This window comes from Tachyglossus aculeatus, unplaced genomic scaffold (assembly GCF_015852505.1).
Source record: "Tachyglossus aculeatus isolate mTacAcu1 unplaced genomic scaffold, mTacAcu1.pri scaffold_82_arrow_ctg1, whole genome shotgun sequence".
NCBI lineage: Eukaryota > Metazoa > Chordata > Mammalia > Monotremata > Tachyglossidae > Tachyglossus > Tachyglossus aculeatus.
The window spans coordinates 3,096,527-3,104,860 of NW_024045094.1; the positions used below are offsets into that span (position 1 = coordinate 3,096,527).

Consider the following 8,334-nt stretch of genomic DNA (forward strand, 5'->3'; position numbering starts at 1 on the left):
GGCTAGCGAGCCCAGCCATTCATTCTAGACGTTACGCTTGTTGTGGGGGGAATGTGTCTGTTTATTGTTGTGTTGTGTTCTCCCAAGTGCTTAATACAGTGCTCTGCACACATTAAACACTCAATTAATACAATTGAATGAGCGAATGAATGAATGGTAGGGGAGAGTTAGAGATGCCTTGGAGCATTAAACAATATCAGCATTGAATTATTGTTATATTGTATTCTCCCGGGCGCTAAGTACAGTTCCCTGCACCCGCTAGACCTTTGTCCAATAGACCTTGTCAATCCTACAGAGCGAAGATTGAAGACTGAAGAGAAAAATGGCGGGAAGTAACCAAACCATGGTAACTGAGTTCGTCCTTCTGGGATTTACAAATCAGCTGGACCTGCAGATTCTGCTCTTTGTGATATTTCTAGTAATTGATCTCATCACCCTCATAGGGAACCTTGGGGTGATAGGGCTAATCAGGATCAGCTCTCGACTCCAAACCCCCATGTACTTTTTCCTCAGTCACCTCTCGTTTGTTGATATCTGTTATGCCTCCTCTGCCATGCCCAAGATACTGGCAAATATCTTCGTGAAGGAAAGAACCATTTCCTTTCCTGGTTGCTTCACCCAGATGTTTTTCTCCAGAGCTTTGGCGACTACGGAATGTTTCCTGTTGGCGACCATGGCCTTTGATCGTTTTGTTGCCATCTGTAATCCACTGCTGTACGCAGTCGTCATGTCTAACAGAGTCTGCAGTGAGCTGGCTGCTGCTGTGTATATTTATGGTTTCCTCAATTCACTGATACAGACCACTATGACTTTGTAAGCTTCATTCTGTTACTCCAGTGCCATTAATCACTTCTACTGCACCGATCCACCTGTGCTATCGCTTTCCTGCTCTGACATTCATGTGAAAGAGAAACAGATCTTCATTATTTCCACACTGAATCTCGTCATCTCTCTGCTGGTGGTCTTTCTCTCATACTGTTGCATCTTTGTTGTGGTTCTGAAATTCCCTTCAGGAGAGGAAAGATGCAAGGCTTTGTCTACCTGTGTAACCCACCTGACTGTCATTGTTTTGTTTTATGGGACCCTCTTTTCAGTGTACTTTCAACAGCTATACGTAAATCACGCCTTGCCTTTTGACAAAGCAGACTCTGTGTTTTATAGTCTCATCGTTCCCATGTTGAACCCCCTGATCTATAGCCTGTGTAACAGAGATGTGAAGGAGGCCTTGAGAAAAGTAGTAGGTAGGAATGTTTTGGGGTGAATTAACCCGTTCAGCAGCAATATTATAAGTCAATAAACTCATATTTCTCAGTGTTCCCTGAAATAAGTCGTTATTATAATTGTAACAGTGGAATTTTACATTTTAAAATTAAATGCACTGGGATGGCCTTCTTTGCAAAGCTCCGGGTTAAGTAAACGTTGTATTGTAGTACTCACCCTGTGTCCAACACCATACCTTTATGTATACAAATGGTTTTTCCAACACTGCGTTACACTGGTTTCTGTCAGACACACATTGTCAGAAGAATATTACCAGATTTTCCTGTCACATTCTAGCTAAAATGCAGAGTGAAAACATGCATCAGGGAAGAACATGCAGACTGTGTCGTCTTCTATGTGACTGCATCTAGTGTGGTTTCATTTTCTAATTCTGACAGATTAAACTCTGGGCCAGTGATGAAACTCTTTGGTTGTGTGTGAAGTTTCCTGGGTGAAGGTTAAGGCTCCACAGAATTACTGGACTCCACACCCAACCTATATTCCAAGAATATTCAATCAATCAATCAGTTGTATTTACTGTCCTAAGCACTTGGGATAGTACAATATAACAGTATAACAGAGTTGGTAGACATGTTGGTAGACAGAGGAGAAACATGGCGTAGATGGCTAAGCACAGGCCTGGGAGTCAGAAGGTCATGGGTTCTAATCCCAGCTCTGTCACTTCTCTGCTGTGTGACCTTTGTCAAGTCACTTCACTACTCTGTGCCTCAGCTACCTCATTTATAAAATGAAGATTGAGACAGTGAGCCCCACATGTTGCCAACTTGTACTTCTCAAGCGCTTAGTACAGTGCTCAGCACACAGTAAGCGCTCAATAAATACGATTGAATGAATAAATGAATGACAGTGTCTGTGACAAACCCGATTTGCTTGTATCCACCCCAGCACTTAGTAGAGTGCTTGACACATAGTAAGTGTTTAATAAATACCACTAGTATTATTATTACATTCCCTGACCACAGAGAGCTTGCATTCATGCCCAACTATGTATTAAAGGTCTACTTTCCTGACTCTCCCTGATACAGCAAGGATATGAAAATAGTAGGAACTCAGTAAGTTGTTTTGGATCAAATTGCTTATGTTGGAGCTTGGATTTTTCACCGCAAATCTTGCCCAAGTAATTACTTTCAACCTGAATATGTTATGTTAACTAAGCAAACTGTAAGAGATACTGATTGACTCGTCCGTTCCTCTCCCCCTTCTTCTCTTCCTAACCTCCCACCCTTTCCCTGAGTGAACGGACTTTTTCCCATTAGAATAAAAATCTTTCATTTCTTAATAATAGTAATTATGGCATTTGTTAAGCACCGTTCTAAACACTGGGGTAGATACAAAGTAATTAGGTTGTCACACGTGGGGCTCACAGTCGTAATCCACATTTTATAGATGAGGTAACAGGCACAGAGAAGTTAAGCGACTTGCTCAAATCACAGGGCTTACAAGTGGCAGAGCTGGGATTAGAACCCATGACCTTTGACTCGCAAGCCTGTGCTCTTTATGCTAAACCACACTGCTAAATGGTCACGGAGCTCTAGCAGGTTAGAATTAAGTTGTGGAACTACGTCTGATATGATTATATTATACCTTCCCCAATCCTTGGTTCATGCAATAAGAACCATCATTATAATTGTTATTATTATGATTACCTCATTAGACAAGAGAATATTTCTAAATCCCTGGCACTGAAGAAAATTATCTGACCTGTGAGAGACTTTCTGAGTAAAGGACACCTCGCAAAGTTCACTTCAGATTAACATTTTAATTTCCATTTTAACTTAATTGGCTGATTCATGATTTCCTTTTTACTTTCCATAATTGGTTGATTATTATTATTTATCACAATAAAAACAATGATAATTATGAACCAAACATTGGGGTAGATATAAAATAATCAATCAGACATAATTCCCATTTCACAGAGGAGTCATTGCCTAAGAAGGAGGGACAATAGGTATCATAACCCCCTTTAACTGATGGGAAAACAGGCACAGAGAAACTAAGTGATTTGCCCAAGGTGATAAAGCAGGTAAGCAGCAGCATTGAGATTTAAACCTGATTTTCCTAACTCTCTGTCCCTTACTCTCTCCACTGCCTCCTCTACTGAGCCACCCTGTCTCCCAACAGAAACTGATGGGATCCCCTTTAATAAATGAACAGATTTTTGATTACTTCAGTTCTTCTACATGTGTATGTGTGGTAGTAGTAGCAGCAGTATTTATTTCAGTCAATCAATCATATTTGATTTTTTGATTGAGCCCTCCGTGGGACAACCTGATCACCTTGTAACCTCCCCAGAGTTAGAACAGTGCTTAGCACAAATTAACTGCCATAATCATCATCATTTTTATTGAGCACTAACTGTGTACAGCGTACTGTAATAAGTACTCGGGAGAGTATAATAAAACACTATTACAGACGCATTCTCTGTCCACAATCAGCTTACAGTCTAAAGGGGTTGATGAACATCGATATAGATAAATGAATTATGAATTATGTACAGAAGTGCTGTGTGGCTGGGAGAGGGCATGAATAAAGGGCACAAGTCAGTGTAATGCAGAAGGTAGTGGAAGAAAAGGAACAGAAGGCCTAGTTGGGGAAGGCTTCCTGGGGGAGATATGCCTTTAATAATACTTTGAAGTCAGGGAGAATAATTATCTGTCACATATGAAGAGGGAGAGTATTCCAGACCAGAAGTAGTACATGGATGAGAGGTCAGCATTATAATACACAAAACTGAGGTACAGTGAGTAGGTCGGCATTAGAAGAGAGAAGTGTGTGGACTGTGTTGTAGTAGGATCGCATGCAGGTGATGTATGAGGGAACAAAGTGATTGAGTGCTTTAAAACCAATTTATTAAGCACTTACCATATACAGACCACTCTCCTAAGCACTGGTAGAGAATACACAGGTTATTTTAAATGTGAATAACGTATAGTGCAACAGAAAATGAATCAGTATTCAATGAGTGTTCAGTGTGTAGAGTCCTACTACTGTGCATGGTTTTATTTAATCATGCTAGCGGATCTACTTGTAATAGCATATCAATCAGTACTATTTATTGAGTGCCTATTGTGTGCAGAGCGCTGTACTAAGCGCTTGGAAAAGTACAACACAACAAAGGTGGTAGTCACATTTCCAGCCCACAAAGAGCTTACAGTTTAGAGAATGCATATAATTTAGCACGAGTTCAGTTACTAATATTTTTCTGCGAGATCTTTCCTGAGTTCAATCTATTGCCCCATCAAGGAGAGTACAACCTTATTTGCCTGACTGACTGGCTTTCAAGGTTTCCTTAGAGCTAATAATAATAGTAATCGTGCTATTCGTTAAGCACTTACTCTATACCAAACATTGTACTAACCACTAGAGAATACAAGATCACCAGAATGGACACCTTTCCCGTCATACATGGAGCTCACAATCTAAGGGGGAGGGGGAACAGGTCAAAAACCATGATTTGATGAAAAAAATGTAATTTTGGGTCTACATTATCCAGATTGCCTGTCCAATGGCATTAATGAAAATCACCAGACATTGTTCAACTCTCTGTCAACTTTTCCAGTATAGGAGCAGTTTGAGAGTCTCATAACTCCTCACCCATTTGCCATTAGCCCTGTGGCATTTTCGAAACAATTCTTTCCAATTTATGACAGAGAGTGCATCAGACGAGGGTGGCAAAAATACATAAACTACCATAGTTAGTTACTACCTTTGTTACCAGGTTTGGGAAAACAGAAACAGTAGATAGGCCTTAGTTATCCCAAATTACCCACCCCAAACCCCATACTGTTTTTGTTCTCATAATCTAGAGTGAACCAAGAAGTTACAAATAACTGGAACTTCTAGTATTAAATTCTATTGTAGAGATGCTTCCAATTCAAATGAAATACTGTTTTCATGAAACAGTATTTCAATCATTAGATTGGAAAGGCTTAGAGTAAATTACTATAATGATTCCTAAGAGAATAAGGAAGTGTTTACTCATAATAAATGTCTGTGTGTTAATGGGATTTTCTCACTTGTTTGAATGTGAACTTGTATTATTTTAACCTACAGAGGAGACTGGGTCCTCCAGATGTCCCAGCCCCAAAAGATAATAACGATAATAATAATAACAATAATAATAATGGAATTTACTATTCACTTATTATGTGCAAAGCACTGTTCTAAGCGCTGGGGAGGTTGCAAAGTGATCAGGTTGTCTCCCGGGGGGCTCACAGTCTTAATCCCCATTTTACAGATGAGTTAACTGAGACACAGAGAAGTTAAGTGACTTCCTCAAAGTCACACAGCTAACAATTAGTGGAGTCAAAATTGGTGGAGTTAGGTGGACCCATGACATCTGACTCTACAGCCCGTGCTCTTTCCACTGAGCCACGCTACTTCTGTAATCCAAACCAAACACAAACCAAATCAAAACCAAACACAAATACGTTCCCTGCAAAGTCAACATCGATGTGCATGGTAGTAACTGAATACACTGTCTCCCCAGGCAGTATACATTACAGACTCCTGATTTTACTAGAAATAGCAAGGGATAACTCAACATTTGACAATGCTATAAATACCCAGAAGTCCAGTGTCAAAACAAGAAAATAGTGGCTTTCTTCCTTTGGGCCAGAGCAAACTGCTACTTTCTTCTGAAATAAAGGAACTTGGCATATTAGAAGTCATTTATGAAATCTCTTCTACCTGCTGTCTGGATGACTGGTGAGTAACCGACAGGATTTTTAAGGCCAACTCAAAAAGCAAAATGTGAAAATGCCCAGAATGTCCATTCTGAAATTAAAGGTCTGGGTGGAAATGGGATTATTGAAACAGTCAAAAATTTGAATGTAAGCATACCTTCATCGGATAGGAGACTAAAGGCTTCTGCAGGAAATGGGGGTCATGGAGATTGGGAAGACATATTTAGGATTTGAACTTGAGGCTGAAATAGTGAATTATAGGTATATCAAAAATGATAAAGTAACCAAAACATTTTATAACATCCTAGCCTTTTAATAAAAACTCTCTTCACAAAACAACTTGTTGCAACTTACGTTTTTAAAAGTAGATTTTTATGGCACAATTTCCACCCAAGTATTTAATCATGTTATAAACATGAGTCGAACAGTCTTCATGTAATTCTAAAAAGAAATATTTCTAGATCATTATTCCCAGTTTACATATTTACAGAATAGCTTATCTTATGGTATACTTTTTATTTAAAAATTTGAAACTGATCCAACATTTAAGTGTTATTTCCCTCCCATCAATCCCCAATTAAGTAAGAATGATGTTTAAAGTACAATGTGGACTTATTCATTCATTTTATTCAATCGTATTTATTGGTTAGGGAGTAGGGTGTGAAGAATTAAACTAAGGTAAATGGAAGGAGAGAGCAAACATATACAAAAGACTTGAAGAAAGGGAAGAGAAACTTTGGAACAAAAACAAGTGCTCATATGAAAGGACAGTATATCAACAGGTATAGATTACATTCAAATACCTCTTAACTAAACTCCAATATATTTATAATTAACAAAAAAGAACCAAAGCTGAGCAATAGTGAAAGTTTGAGTATACGGATTGGGGAAATCCACAGGTTATGAATAGGCATTTCCATAGGTTGTCCAGAATCCCCTTAAAACCACAGTACAAGATAAGAAATTGTGTGATTTAGGCAAAGGTGGAGGCATTTATGGCAGTGGCTTTCTGCTTCTGGAGGAAAGAGGTGAAAAACTTGGCACGCTAGATATATTCTTATAGTATAATGAATAGATTCAGTGAATATAAAGAGATATTTATTGATAACACATTGTGCACAGAACACTATACTAAGCATGGGAAGAGTACAATTCAACAGACTTGGTAGACTTGTTCCCTGTCCACAATAAAACAGCCCACAACAAGATGCACTCATGCTGATCTCATTTGTATTCCATATGTGTGCGCGCGCGTGTGTGTGTGTGTGTGTGTGTGTGTGTGTGTACTGATTAATAGGTACGATCCAAATTTTTTAACCCTCAAGGTTGTAAGCTTTATATTTAAATTCTAGCTTTCCCTTACGTGTAACATCTAATCTTATTTATTTTATTATTAATCTCCTCCACTAGATTGTAAATTCTTTGAGATAAGGGATTATGTCTTCTAAGTTTCTAACAATCTCCCAAACACTTGGTGCAATGCTCTGCCTCAAGTGCCTCAAGTAAATATCACTGTCTGATTGACAGATAATTTATATGAAGTTCTTAGAGAAGGGTGTGATCAGGACAAAGAAATCTGTGATTTTCTGACCTCAGTGGTACCGACATTTCAGTTATTCATCTGTGACTCCAGCACCAGTCACATACAAAACATTAACCTTCAGGTGGATGCTCTCACTTGTCTAGTTGTTTGTACCAACGAAAATCAGCTGCTGGTGATCCCCATGCACATTTCCTCACCTCTGTTTTGACATTCCTCATTCTATATGCCTTAATTTTTGCCATTCTTCTAAAGATCCTTTCCTTAAAAGGACAGCACAAATTCTGCTCTACCTTTTCCTGTCATCTCTCAGTTGCCTTCTAATTCTATGAGACACATTTCTTTGGGTATATTAAGCAGTATAATACAAGTCATTCCCTGAATTATGACAAAGAGGTCTCTCTATTTTATAGGCTCATTATTCCTATTCTGAATCCCCGGTACACCCTGGACATAATAGATTCAATGAGCACACAGCTGGAAAGGAGAATGGAATTGTGGGGACTTTAAACCAATAACAGAAATTCTGTGCATAAAATAAAGGAATGTTCATAACTTGTTTTCAGGCAGCATAATCAAAGAAATAAGAACCTAGCTTCAGAGATGTCTTTAATGTGAAAAACTTATCATATTATGTATTGTTTTATATTGTTCCTGATAAAAAATTAAATTATCAATCTGAAGGGACATTTTTTGAAAACAAGGTAATAGTAAGGAAAAATAAAATAAACCATCTAACCAAGATCAAAATTGCTTTCAGCATTTCAAATTATTTGGAGGTTCTTTCTCCAAATTGCATGAGACCTGAAGATATGGAGTGTGAAA

General features: G+C 38.5%; 1 pseudogene; it reads left to right on the plus strand.

Moving 5' to 3' along the window:
• Positions 1-322: 322 nt before the first annotated feature.
• On the plus strand, positions 323-8,127 carry LOC119924142 (annotated as a pseudogene).
• Positions 8,128-8,334: the final 207 nt, after the last annotated feature.